Genomic DNA, 12,486 nt, shown 5'->3' on the forward strand with positions numbered 1-12,486 from the left:
TGCAATTAAAGGGTATTCACTTTTCAACAGGTTGTAAAGGGTGAATGGAGGCCTATATTTCGCTAATCACTAAAATATATGATACAATGGCGTGGAAAATATGACGAAATAATTTTGCATTAGTGTTTTTGATATCAAAATATGATTACTTGCATGGGCGTACAGATGAAAAAAAAGAAAAGGAAAGGGATAAGGGTGAAATACTGTTTAAAAAAAAAATCTATCACAATAAATGTCGAAATTTTTGCTTGATCCCTTCACTCGCTCGCAACTTCTTATTGATTTGACGCGATACGCCATATCGAGCCCCCTCAAAATTGTTGGCTCATTACGCCACTGATTAGTTGCTTCTAGGGTCCATTTTAAAAGTCCATGCATGAGCGTGGTGTTCACCATGGATAGTGCACTTCCCCACCCCTTCCTGGCCCTCGGAGTTCATTTTGCTCTCGATTCCTTTCAAGACTCAAATCAATATGCAACATTTATATAGCGCTAAATACGAATGTTTCTAAACGCTGATGCTATTACACCGGCTTTAGCACGGCTATCCTGACCGATCGCTTGAGGATTCAAGGAATTCCTCCCTTTACCGGGTACCCATTTACTACACCTGGGTGGCAAATGTAGATACAGTAAACGCCTTGCCAAAGGACGATAGTGCTGCGGTGGTTTTGAACCCCGGAACTTGTGGTTAAAATTCCGGAGACTTATCCACTGAGCCACAACACCTCTACAAATTAGTGTTATAAGTTATCAAGTTATGCAATTTTGACTGGTCATTCATAGGGAAGATACTAGAGAGAGGGGATATAGAGAAAGAGAGATAGATAGATAAATAGATAGATAGATAGATAGAGAGAGAGAGGGGGTCGAATGAGAAGGGTGAATAGTAAAAAAAGAGAGAGAGAGAGCTCCTTGCCGTGCAAGTATATACATCCATAATTCACTGATGTAATTAAATCAAGAAAGAATATGCCCCCATCAAAACATATCCCGTCGCATCACTATAGTCTCACACCCCTCTCCCTTTATGGCACAAACGATCAATACCGTAAACAAACAAGGTTCATTTTGCACCCCCAACTAGGGTGTCAGATTACACCTCAAAGGGTGTTGTCGAAGTTACATTATTGGTGCAAACTTGAACCTTTATTTCTTACTGTTGACATGACAGCGTCTCGTTGCAGAAAAATGTTGTTATACTCAAAATTAAACATATATTTTTGTTTAAATAAAACAAAAATTGGAGCCCCCCCATGGGGTGTGGCAGTATGGGTACGCGTGGCCCTTATACCCAGAAACGTAATGAGCCAAACATTTTGAGGGGGTCGAAAATGGCATGTGGCTGAATATTTCTTTTAAAAAAATTGCGAGGAAGTAAAGCAAGTCGGCAAAAAATTATAAACTTTTTGATTTAATTCTTATAAGCCTCCTATTTCCTAGTAACTTAAATACTTCAGGGTAACGTTTCAGATTTTGGGGTCGCACACTCTTACAAAATCCGAGTGCCACCCCCCCCCCCCCCCCAGCGGGCCCCCTGGTAAAATCGTGTTACGCTGCTGTTTCTCTCGATGAAAATTAAACTTACTCTCCTTAACAGTTATTCGTATTCAACAATGTACTCTTATCATCGGTCTCTCAGCTCCCTCATTAGGTGATGTTGAACGTGTCCTCAAATTAAAAAAAAAAAGTTTTTTCGTAACTTAATTTTCCCAATTTTTGGCTCAATATTCCACTGCTTCCAAGTTAATCCCAAGGCAAGGCAAGACAAGACAAAGTGAAGCAATCTATGTTGCGGGTAGAGGGGCTATATGGAGGAGGGGCCGGGGGCACTCTATAAGCCACTGGCGTAAATCCCGGGGGGGGGTGGGGGGATATATCCCCCACTTTTCGAGGAGGGGGGGATGGCCTGTACAAACATCCCTCCCCCCACTTTTTACGAAAGAAATGAAAAAAAAAATCACAAGAGATAATTGTTTTATTGGTGAAAATTCTTCCTAAAATACCGCTTAACAAATAAAACAATATTATTGAATCATAAAATGCAAATAAAGAGCCATTTCACCATTTCCAAACGAAATACTTATGTCCTTATAATAACATTAAAGAGAAACCCCCTTTTTCTTCCAATTCATCAATGTTGGGGTCTTTGGGAAGGGATTAAGATGGAATGTCAAAAAATTTTGAATGTAATCTCTAATAAAACCATTAAACCATCATGGGGTAAAAAAAGATAATAATATTGGAGGGGTATTTGCCATATGGACATACAGTGGCGTAACTACGGGGGGCATGGGGGGCACACCCCCCCCCCCCCCCCATCGGCTGACAAAAAACCGGGGAAAGGGGGAAAGGAGAAAAAAGGGAGAAAGGAAGAGAAACGTAGTGGGAAAGAAGAAAATATTATTCATTATAATGTTATATTATATTATAATTATGTTATGTTACATTACAACATTATGAAACATAATTTGCCCAGGGCCTACGTCTTTTTTTATTGTTCCTGGTGCTCGCATTGTCTGTTTAACGAGATATATAATCCTGTTGTACTAAAACATCCCGTTTTCAAGTCAATATAAACCAAATATATTTCCTAGCACTTGAGTTATCATTGTTTTATGTAGTGACATATGCTTCTTTTTCATGACTCAAAAGTGATTGCCCCATTTCGTATATATGAAACATTTCCTGTCCGTGATTACGTTCGCATTAGTGGATTGGTGAGATATGTCTGCTCTTCATGAATTCCTAAAATCAGTCCTTAAAATGTCCCTTCTTCTGATCTGAATATCAAAAAATTTCAGCTCGCGCTTTGGGCTCGCATCATTTGGTTAATGAAATACGTATGGTCCTAGTTAATTCCTACAAAGAAACCTTAGAATGCCCCACTTCAGGTCTGAATTATCTAAGTTTTCAGCTCGCGCTTCGCGCTCGCATTGTTTAGCGAGACAGGTACCTATCATGATTACACAAATTTGATTATATTGTCCCTTTTTAGGTGTGAATATAAAAAAATTTCAGCTCGCGCTTCGCGCTCGCATTATTTGATCAGTGAGATACATATCCGTTTAATGACATTGTCCTTAAAATGTCTCTATTAGGTCAGTATAACTGGCAACTTAGCGCGCTTCGCGCGCTCACTAGCGCACTCACTTAGTGCTTCAAAAATGTTGCTGGTGCCCCCCTCCCCAATGCCGTGACCCACGGTACGCCACTGTGGACATATCAATGACAATTCCTTGCATATCTAAAAACATGATTGCAAAAAAATGCCAAAATATTTCAGTCATCCCCCCACCCATCAACACGGATTTACGCCAGTGCTATAAGCCTTTGTCGAAAAGGGCCCACTGGCCGGTACCCAGGAGTTGACGACTTGGCAGATGTCGACGTCTTTTTGAAAAAAAAAAAATATAGGGTTGCTAATTTCGTCGTGCAGATTATAGGCCTACGCCTTTTGAGTCCAAACCGTGCAAATTAACGTTTGTTAACAATATTGGGGGTCTGTTACAGAATATCAAGTGTTTTCTTAGTGAGCCTCCAGTCTATGACTTAATTATTGTTCAATAACATCAAATCATTTTTAGGAAGAATCGATTGGTTGCATTGTTCGATGAGTGGCCTATCAAACTAACAATTTCATATTACGCTACTCAGTCTGGTCAGGTAGGCTACATCTTTCTATATTTGGTTACTAAATTATGCCGGATACGGGTAAGGAGGCCGCAGATCTGTTTATTTTCTATATTATTTTTTTTTTAATTGAGGGGCTGCCTCCATATCGAAAACTTGCATACATGCAGTGTACTGGACATATAAAAACATAGCAGACTACGTAGTCTGTAGACCTCGCGATCATCGTATGACTCATGGTGCAGAATGTTCCATAGCGGCTTTATGGGGGTAATAGCATTACAGAGGGATAAAATGTATATACAAATAATGTTTCAGCGTTGATTCGCAATATTTTTTGTCGATTTCATGAATTATCGTTGTTTTGACCATTATTATAAAGTGAAAGGTATAAACAAAACTTAGTTTTCAGACTTACATGTACCTATGCAGTGATATACATAATGGACCCGTCGCAATATTCAGAGATATATCCAACTTTCAGAATTGATTTGTCTTGGCAAACATAATGGTATCTGATATATTTATATCTAGTTCGAATTGAAAATGTATATATATTTGTATATTCCTCATGCAATGTTCAGCACAGCAATGGAAAGAGCAGAAAAACCGCTGTGACTCGAACAACACACGGACGTACACAAAAGCTCTGACCAGCCATATTATGTTGAATGCACGTCGCGTGTGAGTTTGCTCTTTGGATCTCCCCTGAATTGATGACAAAAGTGTCATATTTGGGAATGAAACCTTTGGAACAAGTAGGCTTGTGTCGAAAGAGAAAAATCAAAGAATAAGAACAAAGAAAGAAATTAAAGAGCAGATATTGAACTTTTTAGGCATGTGATTTTCTGTTTAAAATTCAGATACCCCCCGCCGAATGAGTTTTTGGTATCCTTTCTTCAAATTGTTTTTGCTCACTCATGCGTGAATAAGGAATAATCTAAGTGATTTCAGATGAAAGAGGAGATTCTAAGCTTTACAATGGTAGGTCATTTGTCTATTATATTAGTGATTACGTTATGATAAATCATCGCTAAATCTCGGTTTCGTTTTTTCTGGGACGCACTGTATATACCAAATTCTGTGTATAGGCCTATACATCATGTACATGAAAATTGAATGATGATATATAAACCTGGATTGGTGATGTATTCTGAATGATTCATGATGTAGTATCATTGTATATACAGAGGCGTCGATCCGGGGGGGGGGGCAGGGGGCGATCGCCCCACCAATGAAAACATTGGGTGGGCAAACATATCGTTTTGCCCCCCCCCCAATAATTCCGCATGTGCAAAAATAAAATAAGACGGTAATGTTACAGAGAAATCAGCAAGCGAGATTGAGCTACACAACTCGTTTTTTATTTAAAATCGTGCTCGAATTGTCCGCTTTTCAGATTGGAATATAAACATTTTCAGCTCGCGCTTCGCGCTCGCATCATTTCTGTAGCAAAACCCCATACTTTTCATGATTAAATAGGTGAATAGAATGTCCCGTTTTCAGTTCTAAACCTTAAAAGAACTCCCGCTTCGATTTGCAATAATATTTTGTTGGATATAATCTTGTTCTCTATTAAAAACGTCCATTAAACTGTCATTTTTTCAGATCGAAATATCAAAATTTTAAGCTCGCGCTTCGCGCTCGCATCTATTGTTTTTTTAAGATACCAATCTTAATCATTGGTACCAAAAATGCTTAGATTATCAATCTTTCTGGTCAGAATATAAAGAAATTTCAGCTCGCCCTCGGCACTCGCATTATCTGTGTAGTGAGATATGTATCCTCCTCATGAGTTACTACAAACAGTCCTAAACAGGCACCTTTTTCCTGTTTTCAGGTCAGTATACTAAAAAATTTCAGCTCGCGCTTCGCGCTCGCATTAATTTGTTGGTGAGATATGTGTCTCTATCTCATGAGTCATATAAATAAAGATATATATATATATATATATAATATGTATATGTGTGTGTGCGTGTTTGTGTGTGTGAGTTTGTTTGTTTTGTGTGATCGAGTGCCTTTGGAAAGTTGATTCATGATTTTGCCCCCCAATCTTAAAAAAGGATCGACACCCCTGTGTGTATATAAATAGTAAAAAGAACTTGTATCTCAATTAATATACAAAAGTATTGGCCTCATCGCAATAAAAGGGTTAGTACACGAGATTTTGAAATCGCACATAACATGCATAATTTGTGTTACTTTTTGCTTGTTTCTTTCTTTAATAAGTTTTTCAATCTCTCTCTATATATGTTTTAGAAAGATTATATGTTTAAATTGATGTATATTTTCTGTCATAATGAGATATGTATAAGTGGACTTCAGGGAATGGTCGTACGCAGCAAGGGGGAAGGGGGGGGGGGGGGGCAAATTCCCGATCAGCTGTTGTGAAAACACATTTTTTTCCTTAACATTTCATGAAAACTATGAAAAATGTGCAAATGTGAGATGTGCACCAAATACTTTTATTACACTTGTAAAAAAAAAATCGCCCCATTGAGCAGCTCGGTCCGTTTACTCTATCGTTTTTATTTTTTTTTCAAAAATATGTTCGAGTCTTGTCCCCCCCCCCCCCGGAAATATTATCTGCGTGTGGTCATGCAAAATGGCGTGACTGGAAATCCTACATTTTGAAAAGAGCATTTGACAGGGTCAGACTTTACCCCTTTTTCAACATTTACTTTTATGGCGCCGGTGAAGTGCAAAAATATGTGCGCCGCTCGGCAGTGCGCCCCCCCCCCCTTTCGCCAAAAGCTGGATCCGCCTATGATTGGCAATGCGACAAGGATGTGTGATGTCACATGTGAACAACTTTCCCTTTGATGGACTATAAAATACCCTCAAAATGTCTCTTTTTGCTTTTTCTTATGGTGATACAAACTCTTTATCCATGATGTATTCTTTAAAAATCTGTATTACATGCCCTCCTATAGAAAGAACACATGATCTACTCATAGAGCTATAGCTCCATGATCTACTGATAGATGTGATAAAACAGGCAATTTTTAAATGAAATATATACTAAAGTAATGGGGAGAGTTGTTCACACGTGACGTATTTCTAGTTCAGTGGACATCACACATCTTTGTCGCATTGCCAATTTGAGGATCTCCATAGCATTATAGTGATCGCAATATTCAAATGCTCATAACTTTCTCATTATTTGTCCGATTTTTCTCAAACTTTTGTTGATCTGTTTCTTTGATTTTTCTGTTTTCACACAAGCTATCTTGTTCCAAAGGTTTCATTCTCCTTTAACCAATCCCCATGGTTCTTTCACGAGTATTTGCCTTACAATGTACCCTTAATTATAATCCCAACGGAAATTCTCGATACCATCACCTGTCGATTTGACGACGGATATAATCCACAATGGGCGGAAATCTCTCCTTGAAGGTAGGGGGGGGGGGGGGACACATACACACACACACACACACACATATATATATATATACATATATATATATGTATATACATACATACATACACACATATATATATATATATATATATATATATATATATATATATATATATATATATATATATATATATATATATACAGTACATATTTCGAAGAGGGGAGGTATTCTTAACTAAAGATGACGGGCCTCAATAAATAATGCGAGCGCGAGGCGCTAGCCCAAGTATGTTGATATTTCAGAAATTGAACATTCTGAACATTTTTTGAGATCATGAACTAGATTTGAACCTATCTAAACCATTAATGCGAGCGCGAAGCGCGAGCTGAAAGTTTTTGAATTTCCAACCTAAAAACTAGACATTCGTGACACTTTTTCAAATCATGAACAGGATAGGAATTACCTAAAGACTGGGACATTCGTAATACTTTTTCGAATCATGAACAGAATAGGAATTTAACTAAATAATAGCTGCGAGCGCGAACTGAAATTTTTTTATTTTCAAACCTAAATACTGGACATTCATAGCACTTTCAAAAGAATATGAACATGATATTAATCTGAACAATTAATGCGAGCGTGAAGCGCGAGCTGAAAGTTTTTGATTTTCCAACCTAAAATTGGGCATCCTTAGCACTTGATAATGAACGGAATAGGAATCTAAACATTGAATGGAAGCGCGAAGCGCGAGCTGAAAGTTTTTTTTTATTTTCCAACCTAAAAACTGGACTTTCATAGCACCTTAAAAAAAATATGAACATGATAGGACTCTAATCAATTACTGGGAGCGCGAAGCGCGAGCTGAAATACTAAACATTCTTAGTACTTAAATAAGGACAGGATAGGATTCTAAACAATTAATGAGGGCGCGAAGCGCGAGGTGAAAGTTTTTGATTTTCCAATCAATACTAGACATTCTTAGGTCTTAAAAAACGGCTCGGTGTAAAAATGGCAGAGGTTAAATTGGCAGAAGTAAAAATGGCAGAGGTAAAAATGGCAGAGGTAAAAATGGCAGAGGTAAAAATGGCAGAGGTAAAAATGGCAGAGGTAATAATGGCAGAGGTAATAATGGCAGAGGTAAAAATGGCAGAGGTAAAAATGGCAGAGGTAAAAATGGCAAAGGTAAAAATGGCAGAGGTAAAAATGGCAGAAGTAAAAATGGCAAAGGTAAAAATGGCAGAGGTAAAAATGGCAGAGGTAATAATGGCAAAGGTAAAAATGGCAGCGGTAAAATGGCAGAGGTAAAAATGGCAGAGGTAAAAATGGCACGGGTTATAATGGGAGAGGTAAAAATGACTGCTCTAAGTAAAATGTGGCCAGTCTTAAACCCCCATGCAATGAATTGTCAAAAAGCCCCCGCATGTATATAGATTAAATTAGAAGTGCATGTCACGGTTAGGCATTTCATCATATCATTGTCTTCATCGGCCTAACAATGCTATTTACGAATTCGTTGGAGGTGTACCGTGAACTCTTTTTAAAAAGAAATCAAACAACAGATATTTTTTCATTCAATTTATCAGGAGCAAAATGGAACTGCACTATTCTCATTCATCATTTTATAACATTCCTTTTTGTCTGGCTGTTTTTTTTTTATATCTAAAGTTTTGCCAGGTTTACCGATACAAAAAGGAGGAAGAGTAGACATAAGAGAGGTGGAGAGACAGAGAGGGTTAGAGGGCGGGGAAAAACATAGAGAACATAGAGGGGAAAGATTAGACGTTGAAATTGTCACGAATGATTGTGGTTAAATATTATGTAGTTATTTGTAATGTAGTCTGTACTATTCTTTTTGAATATTTGAATGACAATAAGCATGCGTTCCCAGGCTTGGCACTGAATATGTAACTGATTATGAAAATCAATAATAATCTTGTTTTGACTGGTAAACCAATTTGGGGTCGATCGAGGGGGACCGTCTGGTTCAGATTCTTTGCATAAAAGAAGGCCCTGAACCTTTACCACTGCATCCAATATGATATAAACGGCTTGATGGTCATAACCCTTGGAAGTGGAAGTGGAAGTGCTGTTGGGTATTTTGTACACCATAAGCAGCACCCTCTTGGTTTAGGTTGGTAGACTAAAATGTAGAGATTTGATACAAATCTCTGTTATTTTTCAAACAGAAGAAAAAACATTGTTTATTACCTAATTGTCATTATTTTTGTTGTCATTCTTTTTCTGACCTAAAAGAACTCCATTTATTTGAAATAATTTTTTGAGACATTTCCCCCCTTAACTAAATCCCATAGGCGGATCCAGGGGGGCCCCGAGGGGCCCGGGCCCTTCTATTGGCGGAGCAAAAAAAAAGAAAAAAAAGGAAGAAAAAGGAGGGGGAAAAGAGGAGAAAAAAAGAAGAGGAGGAAGACGAGTGAATAAAATGAGGGGAAGACTTGGAAAATAAAGATAATCTTTCATGTCACTGTATAAAATTTTCGCTCGCGCTTCGCGCTCGCATTGCCTGTTAGGTGATTTTCATATCTTGTTCAATATGGACTTTAAATATCAAGTTTGGAAGTCAATATACAAAACATATTTCACCTCGGAAATCGAACTTTCATTACTTTGTGTGATTTACAAATTGTTTTTAAAAAGTGCTCAGTAAAAAATGTCAGTTTTATGGTCTAAATATTAACATTTTCTGCTCATGCTGCGCGCCCAATCTTTTATCAGGTACCTATCATTTTCGTGTATTCCATAAAGTTTTCAAAATCTCCCTTTTCAGGTCTGATTGTCAAAACGTATTAGCTAGCGCTGCACGCTCGCATTTTGATTGGCGAGTTATGTATGTCTCAATATTGATTATACAACAAACTACTTAAAATCCCATTTTCATGACAGTTTTTAGAAATATTTGGCTCGCGATTCGCGCTCGCATTAATGGTTAAAATATATTAACTTAATGCATCCTATTTATAATTACAAATCTGCTTGAAATGTCCAATTTTCAGGCCATAATATCATCAGATTCCGCGCCCTCATTCATGTCATTAGGCATTAATGAATAAGATAATGATTTAATAATTAAATTTTCCCTTTGGTTTCATCTTGCACATAGCAAGAGGAATAGGAAGATAGTCCTCATTTTCATATGCATGACCTAAGGATGTCCCGGTCCTATGTTAAAACTCAAAGTAATAATAATTGAAAATATTTTTTAATATTAGATATTTCAAATAGATATTTCAAGCACAAAGTGCTTGAAATATAGAGCTAAAATTGATTCTTTTTTAAGATCGGAATATCAAATAGTTTAAGCTCGCGCTTCACGCTCGTTTTCATTTCCATGATAAAAGTTGTATTTAGAATGCCTAGATTCGGGGGGGGGGGGGGCAGTAAACATATTGCTGTACACACGCGTGACCAAAAAAACGCGTTTAAAGGGGGTGTTTTTTCAGTTTTGGACGCGGTCCGCGCGTGGACTCGTTAAGGGTATCAAAAACACCGATTTTTCAAGAAAAAGGGTGGTTTTGAAAGACTGGTCAATGGTCAATCGCGGGGTCAAACGTATTTAGGGTATGTTTTTTCCCCAAAGCTTTTTTTTAGGACTATCCAAACGTGTTTAGGGTATGTTTTTTTCCCCGAGGTCATATTTTGGCGACAACTTATTTAGGGGCCAAATTGTGTAAATAAAGCCCGCAAAAAACTTGTTTAGGGGGTTATTTTGCACACAGACAAAAACTCGTTAAGGGGGTGTTTGGAAATTACATGGTCACGTGTGTGTACAGCAATATTATTTGACTGCCCCCCCCCCCCCGGGATTCTAGGTCTAAATATGAATAATAAACATGTTTATTCAGATAGTCAACTTGTTCTCTATATCATTATTCAGTTTCAGATCACAATATCACAAATTTTCTGCTCGCGCTTTGTGCTCGCATTATTAATGTAGGAAGATCCCCTATTACTCATTCATTTCATGATTTACAAAACATGAATAGTGTCCCGTTTTTTAGGTCTAAATCTCGATTTTTTCCGCTCACGCTTCGCTCTCGCATCAATTGTTTAGTTATATTCCTATCCTGTTCACGATTACAAAAATTGATTAAAATTTTACATTCTTTATGTTGAAATGTAAAAAATTTTCAGCTCGCGCTTCGCGCTCGCATTATTTGATTGTTGAAATATATAACGTCTTCATGGCTAAGTGCAAGCAGTCCTTAACAGGTACATTTTCGATCAGTTCAAAACGTATATAAAAATTTTCTGCTCGTGCTCTGCGCTCGCATTATTAATGTTAGGAAGTTCTTCACTTACTCATCCTTTTCATGATTTACAAAACCTGAATAGTGTCTTGTTCCGTAGGTCTAAATCTCGAAATTTTCCGCTCGCCCTTCGCGCTCGCATTAATTGTTTGGTTATATACCTATTCTGTTTAAGTTACAAAAAGTGCTTAGAATTTCCGTTCCTTCGGTAAAAATGTCAAAAAATTTCAGCTCGCATTATTTGGTATTTAAAATATGTAACATCTTCATGATGAATAACTGCAAGCAGTGTTGAACAATATCTTTCCATTAGTTCGTTTCTGCTCGCGCTTCACGTTCGTAGTAATTATTCATTTGCATCCACATCTTTTTCAGGATAAAAAACATTGCCCAGAATGTTAGAATTTTAGGAAAAAATACATAAGATTTCCAAAAAAATTTAGCTCGCGCTTCGCGCTCGCATTATATAAATAAGGATTATGATATTATATATTTATGTTAATTCATAAGAATAAAGCTAAGAAGTGACTATTAGGAATACCCCTTCAAAAAAAAACAAAAATCATCTTCGAGCGGCCGATCGGGGAAAATATGGCTGAAAAAAAATCCGGCCCCCCCCCCTATTGGCGAAGGCTGGATCCGCCCCTGAAATCCCTTTCATTTTGGAGTGAAAACTTTTTTTCTCGGCGTTTTAACAAACCAGCACCCCATATCTCTTTCATTTTGCCTCTGCCATCTTTACCTTTGCCGTTTTCAACTCCGCCGTTTTTTACACTGTTAGAAATTTTATACTTAAAAATATAAAATTCCTGCAACAGAGTCTGGAGAACACCTGTAATCTTACTGCACTGTGTAATCTTACATGCATTTGTGTAAAATTACAGAAAATTGTTTTTTGTGCGTGTACCCTTACAAATTTATTGTAATAAAACTTTTTTCCCCTTTTTTAAACATCTGTTCTGTAAAATTGTAAAAAATTGTGGAAAATCATCCTGTTATTATAATTTACAAAACTATTTGGGTTTTTTTCTGTAAAACCTGTTTTTTAATTTTTCTTCTGTAGAATCTACTGTTTTTTTTTCTAATAGTGTACCTCGGCCACTTTTACCCCTGCCATTATCACATCTTCCATTTTTATCTCTTGTCATTTATGCCTCTGCTCTTTTTACCTCTGCCGTTTTTACCTCTGCCATTTTTACCTCTGCCATTATTACCTCTACCATTAT

This window comes from Lytechinus pictus, chromosome 12 (genome assembly GCF_037042905.1).
Source record: "Lytechinus pictus isolate F3 Inbred chromosome 12, Lp3.0, whole genome shotgun sequence".
NCBI lineage: Eukaryota > Metazoa > Echinodermata > Echinoidea > Temnopleuroida > Toxopneustidae > Lytechinus > Lytechinus pictus.